The sequence below is a fragment of the Coregonus lavaretus genome (genome assembly GCF_964263955.1).
Source record: "Coregonus lavaretus genome assembly, chromosome: 2".
Classification (NCBI taxonomy): Eukaryota; Metazoa; Chordata; class Actinopteri; order Salmoniformes; family Salmonidae; genus Coregonus; species Coregonus lavaretus.
The window spans coordinates 73,401,801-73,417,406 of record NC_139989.1 but is presented as its reverse complement, the minus strand read 5'-3'; the positions used below and the strand labels follow the sequence as shown (position 1 = coordinate 73,417,406).

Below are 15,606 nucleotides of genomic sequence, written 5' to 3'. Positions count from 1 at the left end.
TACGAACGAAGACTTCGATGCATATCAAATTATCAAATTACACAGCAGCCTTTTAGAAACAACAAGTCCTCAAAGAAAAGGTTATTTCATAATTAAAAAATGTATTCTGGCTGTTTAAATCGCCCACATCTTAAAAAAGAGGACAGGGACATGCGTTTTATTTAGATTGTACACTTTTTTCTTAAATCAAATATGGTTAACCATGACCAGAAAATGTTTAATGTTTGATAGCTATCCGCCAGCCATCGCCTCCTTAACCGTGTCTCACCTCACTATTGGTGACCACAACATCTACTCAGGTGAACAGTGCGCGCGCTCACCAAGTAGCCGTAACCTTGTTAATAATAAGTTACCTGAGGTAAACCTACAGGGTTAACGCTCACCAAGTAGCCGTAACCTTGTTAATAATAAGTTACCTGAGGTAAACCTACAGGGTTAACGCTCACCAAGTAGCCGTAACCTTGGCAATAATAAGTTACCTGAGGTAAACCTACAGGGTTAACGCTCACCAAGTAGCCGTAACCTTGGTAATAATAAGTTACCTGAGGTAAACCTACAGGGTTAACGCTCACCAAGTAGCCGTAACCTTGTTAATAATAAGTTACCTGAGGTAAACCTACAGGGTTAACGCTCACCAAGTAGCCGTAACCTTGTTAATAATAAGTTACCTGAGGTAAACCAACAGGGTTAACGCTCACCATGTAGCCGTAACCTTGTTAATAATAAGTTACCTGAGGTAAACCTACAGGGTTAACGCAGGCAGGTCTCATTGATAACAATAGTGAAGCTGGCATTGTGACGCAGAACAATGGACTGGCAATAGAACGTTCTGAAGGCGAGTCGGTGTCACGGAGCTCAATAGAACTATTAGGAGCTGGCAGGGTGAAAAATACCCTAAAATAAGGCCTGTTTTTTCGCAATTACATCATAACCAGGGACAGAAGGTAATATTATGAAACTGGGCTCCATGGCGGATGCAATGAACTAATTTTATCAGAAATAAACGTTGTAAAAAATGTCACTTGAGGCGCCCCGAAAATAATATTCAAAAGTTCAGTCCTTGGACACAGAGGGATTAAACACTAAAGTTACCGTCCATCTAGTGAAGAGAGGAGAACCGGACAGAGGGATGGTAGGTAGCCAGCATCCATCAACGAGAGAGGGAGAAGCCCTCCACAGTATTTAACAGGTGGAAGAAACAACCAGGGAGCTCCATCGGTCCACAAGAAATGCAGGCAGCCGGTGATGATGTAGTGGTAGCTAGGATAACTAGGATACTGCTGGTAAAGAGTAGCTAGCTTAGCTAGCTGTACCGACTAGCTTGGATAGCTAGCAGGTCGTTCGTCTGTCCCTCGAGGATGATGACGAATCCGGTGAACCACAAGATGAAACAAGACTAGCGAGTGAAAAGGATATGGCTACACTCATACTGTCACTGACCATTACGCAAAAAAGCTAATTGAACAATAAACTTCGGCGTCTCAACACTGTAACGAACTCCGTCGTTATTTCCCAACATCACCTCAGCCCACTCTGCGCGTAACTGGACAATATGCTTGGCGCCAAACCGTACGTGGACGCGGGCAGTTCTGTACGGGGACGCGGACAGTTCCAGAACGCGGACATGAGCAGAGCAACACAATACATTTACATTTTAATCACTTAGCAGACGCTCTTATCCAGAGCGACTTACAGTTAGTGAGTGCATACATAACCCAGTCTTTATACTGGCTTACATTAGTAATATTCATTTATTTATTTTTATATGTAAAACAAACATTCAAAGTTTTTTAATAACAAAGTGTCTCAGAGTAGAACATTGGTCGTATAAGTGCTGAGAAGAAAGACATTTTACACTTATGGGTATAAATTAAAGCTATGCATGAAGCCTCTAGTCCCACCTAGTCGGTAGATATTTAGGACACCTCATGAGCTGTCCTAACCAGTTAAGAGTTAACAGCAGGTGTCTTGATAATACTATATAATAATGCAGTGAGTCAGTGGTTCCTGCGCCACATGTAATTGCTTTGGAGTAGTTAAAATAATGTTTCTATATTTCTATATGATTAATCCATAAATAATATAGACCTACATGGAACAGTTTCTCTTCAGCTTTTGACAATGATTTCTGTATAATAATTATGTATAATAAGTCTTGGTGATTCAATAGCCTAGTTAATCATTACATGTCTTTTAACACACTATCTATGTTTTGCTCAGTCTGGCAGTTACCCAGAACTATCATAGGCTCTCTCTCTTGTGGCTGCTGCTGATGACAGCTGAATGTATGTTATCATAATAATGATGTCTGCATAACATTTTGTCTTCATTTTGGCAGATTAACTCATGCTTATTTCTGAATATTAACTCAGGTTTTCGCCCAGCGGCAAATGAGTTGGAGCTGTGGCAGGCGTTGGACCTGTGGCCGAAAAGTGTCCAGTTTGAATCCCGGGCCGGGCGCTGGAAAGAACGGACGGAATTGATCTGACCCCTGGAGGGCTGCTGTGTCCACGTCCTCAAAACAATCCCCTTTCGTTGGGCCCTTGAGCAAGGCACTTAACCCCACCACATGCTCTCCATCCAGGGGCGCTGCACTGCAGCTTGAACCTGTGCTGGTCTCAACTGTATGTGTGAGGTCTGCTGTTTGGGGGGGTTATGAACAGAGCAGAAAATACATTTTTGTTGTTTGCTGGAACTAATGGACAAAGTTGTACTGTATTGTAATGTATTGTATTGTAAAGAAGTCAGCCAGAGTTGGGCCATCATTCGAACAAAGAGATGCCTCCCTGGCCACCAGTGTGTTTGAATATAACGAAGATAAATTCTACCCCCCATACAATACTTTCATACACAGTAATTACTTTTTTATATATATAATAATAATAATTAATTATACACATTACATTTTGGATAGATAGTACTCAGACATCTATAGTGTTTACAGTAATGACTATTACCGATCATGATCTTTTTTAATCCCACCCCTCTGCTACTCTCAGCCCCGCCCACCTATCTCCGTAGAACATCCTCTTTTGATTTCCACCTGCCATATATTTTCAACTGTGCTGTGATTTCTTACATGCATTTTTAACCTTTCTAGTCGCATAGTATCCACAGACTGTAAGTTAAAGATCAATATTTTTCATAAGAGTATTGTTCTATTGTTGATTGACTGACTATGGCTTTCCAAACCCCCAGCACTGCTATTTCTAAGGATAATTTTTAATGAATATTGGGATTTTTCAACCATTCCTATTTTCCTATAAATTATATTCTTAGCTAAAAATATTCCTATTTAATAGTAGTAGCCATAATTCATAAATGACACCATGCAGGGTTCTATATGGAGCCATTTTGGTTCAGGGAAGAAGAACCTCTAGAGTTCTGATTAAAGAACCCTATAAAAGGTTTCTATATAGAACTTTTAGTTGTTCCATATATTAAGCAAGCGATAGAACCCTTGTTGTTTAAAACAGGAGTGAAGAGTGTGTTGATTTGACGGTAGTATTGTCAAAATTCCGCTTGTAACAACGATCAGAATTAGTAAAAACAATAAGGTTCTGCATGACAACATATTAGACAATAACTAAGAGTAGGATAAATGATTGTGTCATGCAAAAATTCTATAGATGTGTGTGTGTATGATGGTAAAGATGTGTGTGTGTGTGTGTGTGTGTGTGTGTGTGTGTGTGTGTGCTGGTGAGACAACCACATATCACAGTCAAATATACAGGATACAAACATTTCATTCCAGCTATATAGCGTTTATCTTTAAAAAAATGTATACGCAAAAATCTATTAATTAAAATCTTAGAACAACAATATTTTACACGCACATGAAGGTACCCATAAGCAATCATTTCTGATGTAAAATAACAAACGTGAAAAAATTGTGGATATAACGTTTTAGAAATAAACTCCTTATAAATTCTTAAACAACATTGTTATCTCACCTCTTAGCTTTGGTGTCATGTCCCCCAGAGATACTTGTTTTAGAGGCAGGGACCCCCTCCTCTCTCTCCCCAGAGAGACTCATTTTAGAGGCAGAGCCCCCCTCCTCTCTCTCCCCAGAGAGACTCATTTTAGAGCACTGACCCCTAAACAGAGATCCAACAGTTTGGTTGTGGTTAACACAGTGACAACTAATTATTGAAGGTCAATTGTTCTATTTTATTCATTATCTCTTAGAAATAAAACATTTACTAACAGACACGTCCAAACAGTCAGGTGATTTAATGCAATCACATCAACACGTAGTTTAGTGAGCAGGTAGCTTAGTGGGTAAGAGCGTTGTGCCAGTAACCGAAAGGTCGCTGGTTCAAATCCCCGAGCCGACTAGGTGAAAAATCTGTCGATGTGCCCTTAAGCAAGGCACTTAACCCTAATTGCTCATGTAAGTCGCTCTGGATAAGAGCGTCTGCTAAATGACTAAAATGTAAATGTCATGACTGATATTGTTAACCTTTTCTCCATGTAGTGGAACTAATAATAATAATAGTAATAATAATAATAATGGGGGATTGATGGAAGTTACAATCTATCTGAAATATTAAAGCTGATCTAAAACTAAAATAAAATAAAATAAAAATGATAATAATGTTTCACTTTCTCTTGTAATAATTCCACTCATTCTAGTGTGTTGCTTTGTTCAACAGGTCTGCTATAATTATGATATTATTTAATGTAATTCATAATATCAATGTTAAGAAAAGTACGTTCAGGTTTCATACCAAATTACACAGGAAGCAGGAGCTCATTGTAATTTAGAAAACAACAGATGTTCTGATATTCTGAAAGATGATTTAGAACTATGATACATTAACATTTTTACAAATTGTAAAATAACCACGAAATACGAATCCTATAATACGAGATATGAACAATATGTTTTTGAATTTGACTTGCCTACGCCCAGTTAGCGCCATTTTGTATGATTGAACTGACACGTACCTGTCCCAGGTGAAATGGACTGTTAGATCTGAGTGTTTTACTGTCATTCTCTATACTATAATAACACCATATATTTAATTTCCCTACACACTTTACAATAATCCCTTGGAAGAGTCTTACCTTGTAGCCTGTATTCACAACCAGAACATGTCAAATCATTGAGATATTTTCCGTTCTGCTGAGAGAGCACCTTCCTGATGACAAGTGGCTCTGTATCTGTGTTCTAGGTACAGTTGATCTTTGGATGCAATAATATCTGGTCAAAGTCTAGTGGCACAACACCATAGTATATCATTAACAGAACAGTAGTTTAACCTTTGGCCAGTAAAGGCCATGGCATACTATAAAATGTTGAATCATTATGACGGATCCAGTTTCAACATATCTCTAACTTTGAAGTATACAATAGGGTCCTAAATTATTAAATTAAATGAATTAATACAAATATAATCACTCAGAGAAAGAGATTGTTTAACAAGTAATACTTTTTTTCTCAAAAAGGTAGCGGTCAAAATTGACACCCCTGTTCAATACTTCCCTTGTGAGAACACATTAGGAGTGATATTAGACCATTTCTCCATACAGAATCCTTCCAAATGGCCAACTACAGGAAGGTAAAGGTACAACTAAACACACAATAAAGAAACAAATCTCCCTAATTGACAGGAGGCTTGAATCTTTGTCATTTACCCACCGGCCTCTTACTACTAACTATCCCAATGTATACATTCTACCAACATCATACATAAATAATCCCTGGTAGGATCCTTACTACTATCCCAATGTATACATTCTACCAACATCATACATAAATAATCCCTGGTAGGATCCTTACTACTATCCCAATGTATACATTCTACCAACATCATATATAAATAATCCCTGGTAGGATCCTTACTACTATCCCAATGTATACATTCTACCAACATCATATATAAATAATCCCTGGTAGGATCCTTACTACAATCCCAATGTATACATTCTACCAACATCATACATAAATAATCCCTGGTAGGATCCTTACTACTATCCCAATGTATACATTCTACCAACATCATACATAAATAATCCCTGGTAGGATCCTTACTACTATCCCAATGTATACATTCTACCAACATCATACATAAATAATCACTGGTAGGATCCTTACATTGCAGCCTGAATTCAAAACCAGAACATGTCAAGTCAGTGAGATGAATATAAAGTGTAATATTGGGATGCAAATCAAAATGTAATACATTTCAACTCTATATCTGACATGGTACAGGTGTCTTCTTTTTATTCAAAGTAGATTTGTTTAAGACTACCAAGAAACACTGTGTGACCCTGATTTAGGCCACTGCAGGACAAGGTTAATCATTAAAAACAATATGGTATGAACAACTAGCAGTGTCCAGGTCCAGTGATTCAAGTCTGAGGTTCCATCCCGAATGGCACCCTATTCCCTCCATAGTGCACTACTTTAGACCAGGACCAATAGGGCTGTAGTAGTGCACTATATAGGGTGCCATTTGAGGAGGCAGACTGAGTGTTATCCAGTCTTCTCTCTCTCTCTCTCTCTCTCTCTCTCTCTCTCTCTCTCTCTCTCTCTCTCTCTCTCTCTCTCTCTCTCTCTCTCTCTCTCTCTCTCTCTCTCTCTCTCTCTCTCTCTCTCTCTCTCTCTCTCTCTCTCTCTCTCTCTCTCTCTCTCTCTCTCTCTCTCTTCTCTCTCTCTCTCTCTCTCTCTCTCTCTCTCTCTTTCTCCCTCCCTCCCTCCCTCCCTGCCAGGCTGTTAGGTTAATGGACTATGGAAACCTACTGAGAATCTGCCATACAGAGAGAACTACAAATTAACATGACTAAACTATTTTAGTAAAAGGAAATTGCATTAAACCGTGTTAAAAAACATTTCCATGTATGTTGTTCTCTCGCTCTCTGTTTGCAGGACTAGAAATCGGGTTTAAATCAGGTCAATATAGCCAGAGAATGAATTATATATCCTCAAAACGTAGACACATGTCCGTCCACATGCTGGCTCAAACCTAACCCTAACCCTATCCCAACCCTAACCCAACCCTAACCCTAACCCTAACCCAACCCTGTCCCTAACCCTAACCCTAACCCTATCCCTAACCCTAACCCAACCCTATCCCTAACCCTATCCCCAACCCTAACCCTAACCCTAACCCTAACCCTAACCCAACCCTGTCCCTAACCCTAACCCTATCCCTAACCCTAACCCAACCCTAACCCTATCCCTATCCCTAACCCTAACCCAACCCTGTCCCTAACCCTAACCCTATCCCTAACCCTAACCCAACCCTGTCCCTAACCCTATCCCCAACCCTAACCCTAACCCTAACCAAACCCTGTCCCTAACCCTATCCCTAGCTCCAAGCAGCAGCACTGTGGAAAGGACTTATGCCAAGTTGTTTGGATGAATTGTGATCTGCATGATTTTTAACAAGCAACTCCACTCTACTACAAAGTTCATATTCAATGTGATAAAAACAACTTGTTCCTTACTTTTATTTTGTTTTTAGAAACCACTTTTCAGACCTTGTTTTTCCATTACCACATTTAAATGTACCCCTTGATTTCTGTTGAAATATTTAGTGTTTGTGTGTGTATCTTGTTGCCTAGTTTCCAGCAGAAGGGTATCCAGGTGGGTATCTGAAGTTCAATTGATCCTGATTGTTTACAGGTTTGATGCCAGGAACAACTAGTGAAGATATATACACTCCAGAAAAATATTCTCATGAAATCATATGACTTATAGTTAGAGAAAAGGATTCCTGTGAACGCGGCCTGCTACAAGCAGGAAACCAGTTATGGATGTGTGATCTATCTTGGCATCTTTTTGGGGTAACCACATTGGAACATTCCAACATTCATCTTTAAGGACATGAACTGGCAGAACAGGTTTCAGCAAAGTATGGAGTAATTGTTTTCAGGAAGGTGTCTCCATGGCGATAGGAGGGACAGGAGGCAGACTAAGGGCAAGGGAAGCCACCTGAACTACTGCCCTACAAAGGCAAAGAGCAGTCTACGCAAACAGTGAATCTGAGACAAATGGCTTTAAACTTTGTTATTTGTCCAATCATATCAACCATGACCACTGATCTGACCTATGACCCCTTGAATGCTGATACTGCACTCTGCCTTTGTATGACCTTAAACAGCTATATGGGTCATGCAGAAGCAAAGTGCAGTATGTAGAAATCTAAATGTGTTTATCCAGCTTTCTTGTTGTTTTTCTGTTTGATGGAAACAGTTTGAGTGTTGTAACTATATTCCAACTGTATTTAATGGTGTTATGTAGTCGTGTTTTCATGTGTTCAATGTTGTATTGGAGTAGGCCTAACTCTCACCAATATTTCTGGTGATGGAGAGAGACACCAGACAAGACATAGAGACAGCAACAGAAGAATAGGATATGATGGAGAGAGACACCAGACAAGACACAGAGACAGATTGCTGATATAGGGATTGTAATTACTGCAGAGAGAGAGAGAGAGAGAGAGAGAGAGAGAGAGAGAGAGAGAGAGAGAGAGAGAGAGAGAGAGAGAGAGAGAGAGAGAGAGAGAGAGAGAGAGAGAGAGAGAGAGAGAGAGAGAGTGTGTGTGTGTGTTTAGGTACTGTGGGATTCTTTAATCAGTTTGGCTCATTGAACAGGTCAGAGTCTATGTTTGAAGTTCCTGAGTGGTTTTTGGCAATACACTGGTGATGTATTAATGGATTTAGCTGTTGAAATTCCTTCCCGGACCCCCCTACTGCTATGGGCTAAGCCACTGATGTCTCCAAATCCTAGGGGAGAGAGGAGCTGTTACCCCTGGGGAGAGAGGAGCTGATACCCCTGGGGAGAGAGGAGCTGTTAGCCATGGGGAGAGAGGAGCTGCTACCCCTGGGGAGAGAGTAGCTGCTACCCCTGGGGAGAGAGGAACTGCTACCCCTGGGGAGAGAGGAGCTGCAACCCCTGGGGAGAGAGGAGCTGTTACCCCTGGGGAGAGAGGAGCTGCTACCCCTGGGGAGAGAGGAGCTGCTACCCCTGGGGAGAGAGGAGCTGCTACCCCTGGGGAGAGAGGAGCTGTTACCCCTGGGGAGAGAGGAGCTGCTACCCCTGGGGAGAGAGGAGCTGCAACGAAGAGAGACTGCGACCCTGCTCAGGAAGAGCTTAACGATTGGTGATTGTTGGGGCACGTTTGGCAGGAGCTTCAGTGATGAAAACTGCTGAACTTGCTGATGTTTCACAATATGCCATGGCCGTCTCAGTCACCAGGTCTCAACCCAATTGAAGACAACCATCAACAAAACACCAAATTATGGAATTTCTTGTGGAAGAATGATGTCACATCCCTCCAATAGAGTTTTCTTTTTTTCAACCTTGACAATAAACATTTTAATGAACCACAAACACTTGATGTTTAGGGATGGCACACATAGGGAGACAGTTTGCGTTCCTTCTCACATATGCACCTAGGAAGATAAAGTGTTTCTCAACCTGTCATTTTACATAATGTTGCAAGACACATACCATCAAATGAATCCATAGACTTTTGTCCATATTTACAGAAGGCTGTCATTTCACAAAATGTTCCTATATTGAAAGGACATAGGGAAAATAAAGTCAAACATTTCAATACAAAATAATAAAAACAATCACAGCATTATTCAGTCTTAATGTATTTTAACCATATTAACCTGTTTAATCAAATTGTTTTCATTTGGAACACTAAATCAGAACTACATTTGGAGTTCCAGACACTTGTAGAATGTATGCCAAGGCACATTGTAAGAGCTATAAAGAGACAGGGAGTGGGAGAGAGAACAGGTAGAACCTGATATGGAAATGAGCAGAACAAACTAAAGGAACTTTCCACCACCGAATGATCATTCCAGACGCTACTTCTATTGAGAGACATATAAAAGGTAAGACGACGATTGTTATGTGTATTAATATAGTTGATGATATTGTTATGTGTATTAATATAGTTGATGATATTGTTATGTGTATTAATATAGTTGATGATATTGTTATGTGTATTAATATAGTTGATGACATTGTTATTACATTTACATTTTACATTTTAGTCATTTAGCAGACGCTCTTATCCAGAGCGACTTACAGGAGCAATTGGGGTTAAGTGCCTTGCTCAAGGGCACATTAACGTCATTTAGCAGACGCTCTTAGCCAGAGCGACTTACAAATTGGTGCGTTTACCCTATAGCCAGTGGGATAACCACTTTACAATTTGGGGGGGGGGGGGGTAGAAGGATTACTTTATCCTATCCCAGGTATTCCTTAAAGAGGTGGGGTTTCAAATGTCTCCGGAAGGTGGTGAGTGACTCCGCTGTGGGGTGGGGGGGGGGGGGGGTAGAAGGATTGCTTTATCCTATCCCAGGTATTCCTTAAAGAGGTGGGGTTTCAAATGTCTCCGGAAGGTGGTGAGCGACTCCGCTGTGTGTGTGGGGGGGGGGTGGGGAGGGGGTAGAAGGATTACTTTATCCTATCCCAGGTATTCCTTAAAGAGGTGGGGTTTCAAATGTCTCCGGAAGGTGGTGAGTGACTCCGCTGTGGGGTGGGGGGGGGGGGGGGGTAGAAGGATTACTTTATCCTATCCCAGGTATTCCTTAAAGAGGTGGGGTTTCAGATGTCTCCGGAAGGTGGTGAGCGACTCCGCTGTGTGTGTGGGGGGGGGGGGGGTGGGGGGGGGTAGAAGGATTACTTTATCCTATCCCAGGTATTCCTTAAAGAGGTGGGGTTTCAAATGTCTCCGGAAGGGGGTGAGCGACTCCGCTGTGTGTGTGGGGGGGGGGGGGGGGGGTAGAAGGATTGCTTTATCCTATCCCAGGTATTCCTTAAAGAGGTGGGGTTTCAAATGTCTCCGGAAGGTGGTGAGTGACTCCGCTGTCCTGGCGTCGTGAGGGAGCTTGTTCCACCATTGGGGTGCCAGAGCAGCGAACAGTTTTGCCTGGGCTGAGCGGGAACTATGCTTCCGCAGAGGAAGGGGAGCCAGCAGGCCAGAGGTGGATGAATGCAATGCCCTCGTTTGGGTGTAGGGACTGATCAGAGCCTGAAGGTACAGAGGTGCCGTTCCCCTCACTGCTCCATAGGCAAGCACCATGGTCTTGTAGCGGATGCGAGCTTCAACTGGAAGCCAGTGGAGTGTGCGGAGGAGGGGGGTGACGTGAGAGAACTTGGGAAGGTTGAACACCAGACGGGCTGCGGCATTCTGGATGAGTTGTAGGGGTTTAATGGCACAGGCAGGGAGGCCAGCCAACAGCGAGTTGCAATAGTCCAGACGGGACTATTATGTGTATATGTGTATATGTGTATTCATATAGTATTCATATAGTTGATGATATTGTTATGTGTATTAATATAGTTGATGATATTGTTATGTGTATTCATATAGTTGATGATATTGTTATGTGTATTAATATAGTTGATGATATTGTTATGTGTATTCATATAGTTGATGATATTGTTATGTGTATTCATATAGTTTATATTTTTGGTAGACAGAGTGTTATAATTGGCCTACTCTCCTTAAAATGTATTTGAAGTAAATTCGATGCGGAGGGGGGGTGAATTTGAATCCCCAGGGTGATCTCCTACTGTATCATAGACCTATAGACTGTGTTCCCCAGGGTGATCTCCTACTGTATCATAGACCTATAGACTGTGTTCCCCAGGGTGATCTCCTACTGTATCATAGACCTATAGACTGTGTTCCCCAGGGTGATCTCCTACTGTATCATAGGCCTATAGACTGTGTTCCCCAGGGTGATCTCCTACTGTATCATAGACCTATAGACTGTGTTCCCTAGGGTGAGCTCCTACTGTATCATAGACCTATAGACTGTGTTCCCTAGGGTGATCTCCTACTGTATCATAGACCTATAGACTGTGTTCCCCAGGGTGATCTCCTACTGTATCATAGACCTATAGACTGTGTTCCCCAGGGTGATCTCCTACTGTATCATAGGCCTATAGACTGTGTTCCCCAGGGTGATCTCCTACTGTATCATAGGCCTATAGACTGTGTTCCCCAGGGTGATCTCCTACTGTATCATAGACCTATAGACTGTGTTCCCCAGGGTGATCTCCTACTGTATCATAGACCTATAGACTGTGTTCCCTAGGGTGAGCTCCTACTGTATCATAGACCTATAGACTGTGTTCCCCAGGGTGATCTCCTACTGTATCATAGACCTATAGACTGTGTTTCCCAGGGTGATCTCCTACTGTATCATAGACCTATAGACTGTGTTCCCCAGGGTGATCTCCTAATGTATCATAGACCTATAGACTGTGTTCCCCAGGGTGATCTCCTACTGTATCATAGGCCTATAGACTGTGTTCCCCAGGGTGATCTCCTACTGTATCATAGGCCTATAGACTGTGTTCCCCAGGGTGATCTCCTACTGTATCATAGACCTATAGACTGTGTTCCCCAGGGTGATCTCCTACTGTATCATAGGCCTATAGACTGTGTTCCCCAGGGTGATCTCCTACTGTATCATAGACCTATAGACTGTGTTCCCCAGGGTGATCTCCTACTGTATCATAGACCTATAGACTGTGTTCCCCAGGGTGATCTTCTACTGTATCATAGACCTATAGACTGTGTTCCCTAGGGTGATCTCCTACTGTATCATAGACCTATAGACTGTGTTCCCCAGGGTGATCTCCTACTGTATCATAGACCTATAGACTGTGTTCCCCAGGGTGATCTCCTACTGTATCATAGACCTATAGACTGTGTTCCCCAGGGTGATCTCCTACTGTATCATAGGCCTATAGACTGTGTTCCCCAGGGTGATCTCCTACTGTATCATAGACCTATAGACTGTGTTCCCCAGGGTGATCTCCTACTGTATCATAGGCCTATAGGCTTGTCTTCTCAAAATAGGCTTAAAACACAACAAGCAACAACATTTTCTCTTTCTAATCTACTGTTAACTCTTTTCACTCAGGAAGGTATGTTGTGTGAAAGAGAGACAAATAAATACTTCGGAAAGACTAACAACAATTTACACTTCCTCAAAACAGGTTGTGTGTGTTCATTAGTGCCCACCGTAGAAAAAAGTTTGGCAACAGAAACCGTTTAGGTCACCTTGTACAGCGTTTGGAGCAAACAGTTTATGAATTGTTGCAAAACTGTTGGCTGCGGAGTAAACTAATGAATACGACCCAGGTAGTAGCCTACAACTCGGCTGTTGATGGCTGCCTGATGCTGTAACCTGAACTTAGCCTGAGGGGTGGACTATGATGCAAGCTAGATACACTGGTTTTCTAAAGCTAGCTAGCTTCAGTTAGCTTCACATTCCAGCTCAGGCCTCATCCATAGGAATGTACAGAGTGCTAGTCATCTGTCACGTTCGTTTATAGACGGGACGGACCAAGGCGCAGTGTGATATGCATACATGTTTATTTATACTGAACAAACACCACGACAAAATAACAAATGAAACGAAACGTGAAGTCCAAGGTAGACAAACAACATACCTCACACAGAACAAGATCCCACAACCCACTAGTGCCAATAGGCTGCCTAAGTATGGTTCCCAATCAGAGACAACGAGCGACAGCTGCCTCTGATTGGGAACCACACCGGCCAACATAGATCTAGACATGCTAGAACTACAACATAGAAATACACAACATAGAAACTACACACCCTGACTCAACATATACGAGTCCCCTGAGTTAGGGCGTGACAGTACCCCCCCCCAAAGGTGCGGACTCCGACCGCGCCACATAAACATAACAGGGTAGGGGCCGGGTGGGCATTCCGCCTCGGAGGCGGATCCGGCTCCGGGCGTGACCACCACTTACTCTCCGCCTCCCCGTTGCGCCCCTGGTCTGGTCTGGACCTCGGCGCGCTGCTTCCCCTCTCCTTCCTCCCACGAAGTACCAAGCCCTGTCTGGACCCTGGTGTGGGAGACCCCGAACCTGGAGAGGGGCTGACGTCTGGGTCTGGACTGGAACCGCTGACTGGAGCTGGACCCGACGACGGTGGATCGAACTGCTCTGGCTCCGGAGTGGAGCCGCTGACCGGAGCTGGATCAGGCACTGGTGGAGCGGACTGCTCTGCCTCCGGAGTGGAGCCGCTGACTGGAGCTGGACTAGACCCCGGTGGAGCGGATTGCTCTGGCTCCGGAGTGGAGCAGCTGACCGGCGCTGGACTGGACCCCGGTGGAGCGGATTACTCTGGCTCCGGAGTGGAGCAGCTAACCGGAGCTGGATCAGGCACCGGTGGAGCGGACTGCTCTGGCTCCGGAGTGGAGCAGCTGACCGGTGCCGGACCAGGCACCGGTGGGACAGGCACGGGCCGTGCCGGACTGGACACACGCACCACTGGCTTGGTGCGAGGAGCAGGAACAGGCCGGACCGGGCTGGCGACGCTCATCACTGGCTTGGTGCGAGGGACAGGAACAGGCCGGACCGGGCTGGCGACGCGCACCACTGGCTTGGTGCGAGGGACAGGAACAGGCCGGACCAGGCTGGCGACGCGCACCACTGGCTTGGTGCGAGGGACAGGAATGGGCCGGGCTGGTGACGCGCACCACTGGCTTGGTGCGAGGGGCAGGAACAGGCCGGACCGGGCTGGCGACGCGCACCACTGGCTTGGTGCGAGTGACAGGAACAGGCCGGACCGGGCTGGCGACGCGCAACACTTGCTTGGTGCGAGGGACAGGAACAGGCCGGACCGGGCTGGCGTCGCGCACCACTGGCTTGGTGCGAGGGACAGGAACAGGCCGGACCGGGCTGGCGACGTGCACCACTGGCTTGGTGCGAGGTACAGGAACAGGCCGCGCCGGGCTGGCGACGTGCACCACTGGCTTGGCGCCTCCCATGTCCAGGAACCGTTTCCTTCCAGGATCTCCTCCCATGTCCCATTTCGAATGATAAATGTAATTGTATCATAGCTCTACTATAGTGTAGCAATATGTGCAACTTCCGGCGTGAGTTTACTGTGAACACTGAGGCTGTACCCGCATTAAGTTACAGTTTTAACAGAGACCAAGTAGGCTATTTGATCATAATGTAAAAAAGGCATCCAATAACATTTAACATGGAAATAGCTGTTCTGTCATTCAGCCTACAGTAGCAGCCAATTTGTGGTGTTCAATGTAAGCCTACATTCCATGAGACATTCCAAAAAACATGCAGAGCTTGACATTAACCTGTTTATCTACTTGTCCTTCAAACAAGGAGGAGGTGACTGAACATTTTGTTGTGTTTGATGCAAGAAACCACTTTACTAAATAAAATGCATCATTATTCCCATACCATTATTACAGAGAATCAGACAAATTATGCTACCCTCTGCCTATTGGCTACTTAGTTTATTCAAGTATGTCTCAAAATACAACACTGCCCCTTTAAGACAAAAAAAGCTCTTTACCTGACTTGCTTTTCAAATATGTCTAGAAATGTACAGGTTGTTGTGCTGTTGTAGGAAGCAATCACTCCCCTATTACTGACTACAAATGATATATAACTGGGATAATAACTCACTAACTAGCAAAGTATATGAACAAATGATCTATAACTGGGATAATAACTCACTAACTAGCAAAGGATATGAACAAATGTCCACACGTTGCTACATGTAGCTCTCGCTTTGATCTCAAAACAAGCGCATCTACTCACGACCGCTGATGCTG

General features: G+C 43.7%; 2 protein-coding genes across 2 annotated transcripts in view; one reads left to right on the top strand and one right to left on the bottom strand.

The window, feature by feature from the left end:
* Positions 1-15,606, bottom strand: part of LOC311142326 (NACHT, LRR and PYD domains-containing protein 3-like) — a 385,235-nt gene that overhangs the window by 132,185 nt on the left and 237,444 nt on the right. The gene's annotated exons all lie outside the window — the stretch shown is intronic.
* The window catches only part of LOC311150772 (uncharacterized protein), a 44,296-nt gene continuing 38,479 nt past the window's right edge, over positions 9,790-15,606 (top strand). Inside the window, exon 1 of the mRNA XM_084188297.1 lies at positions 9,790-9,858. The gene's annotated coding sequence lies outside the window, so the exon portion shown is untranslated. The remainder of the gene's footprint in view (positions 9,859-15,606) is intronic.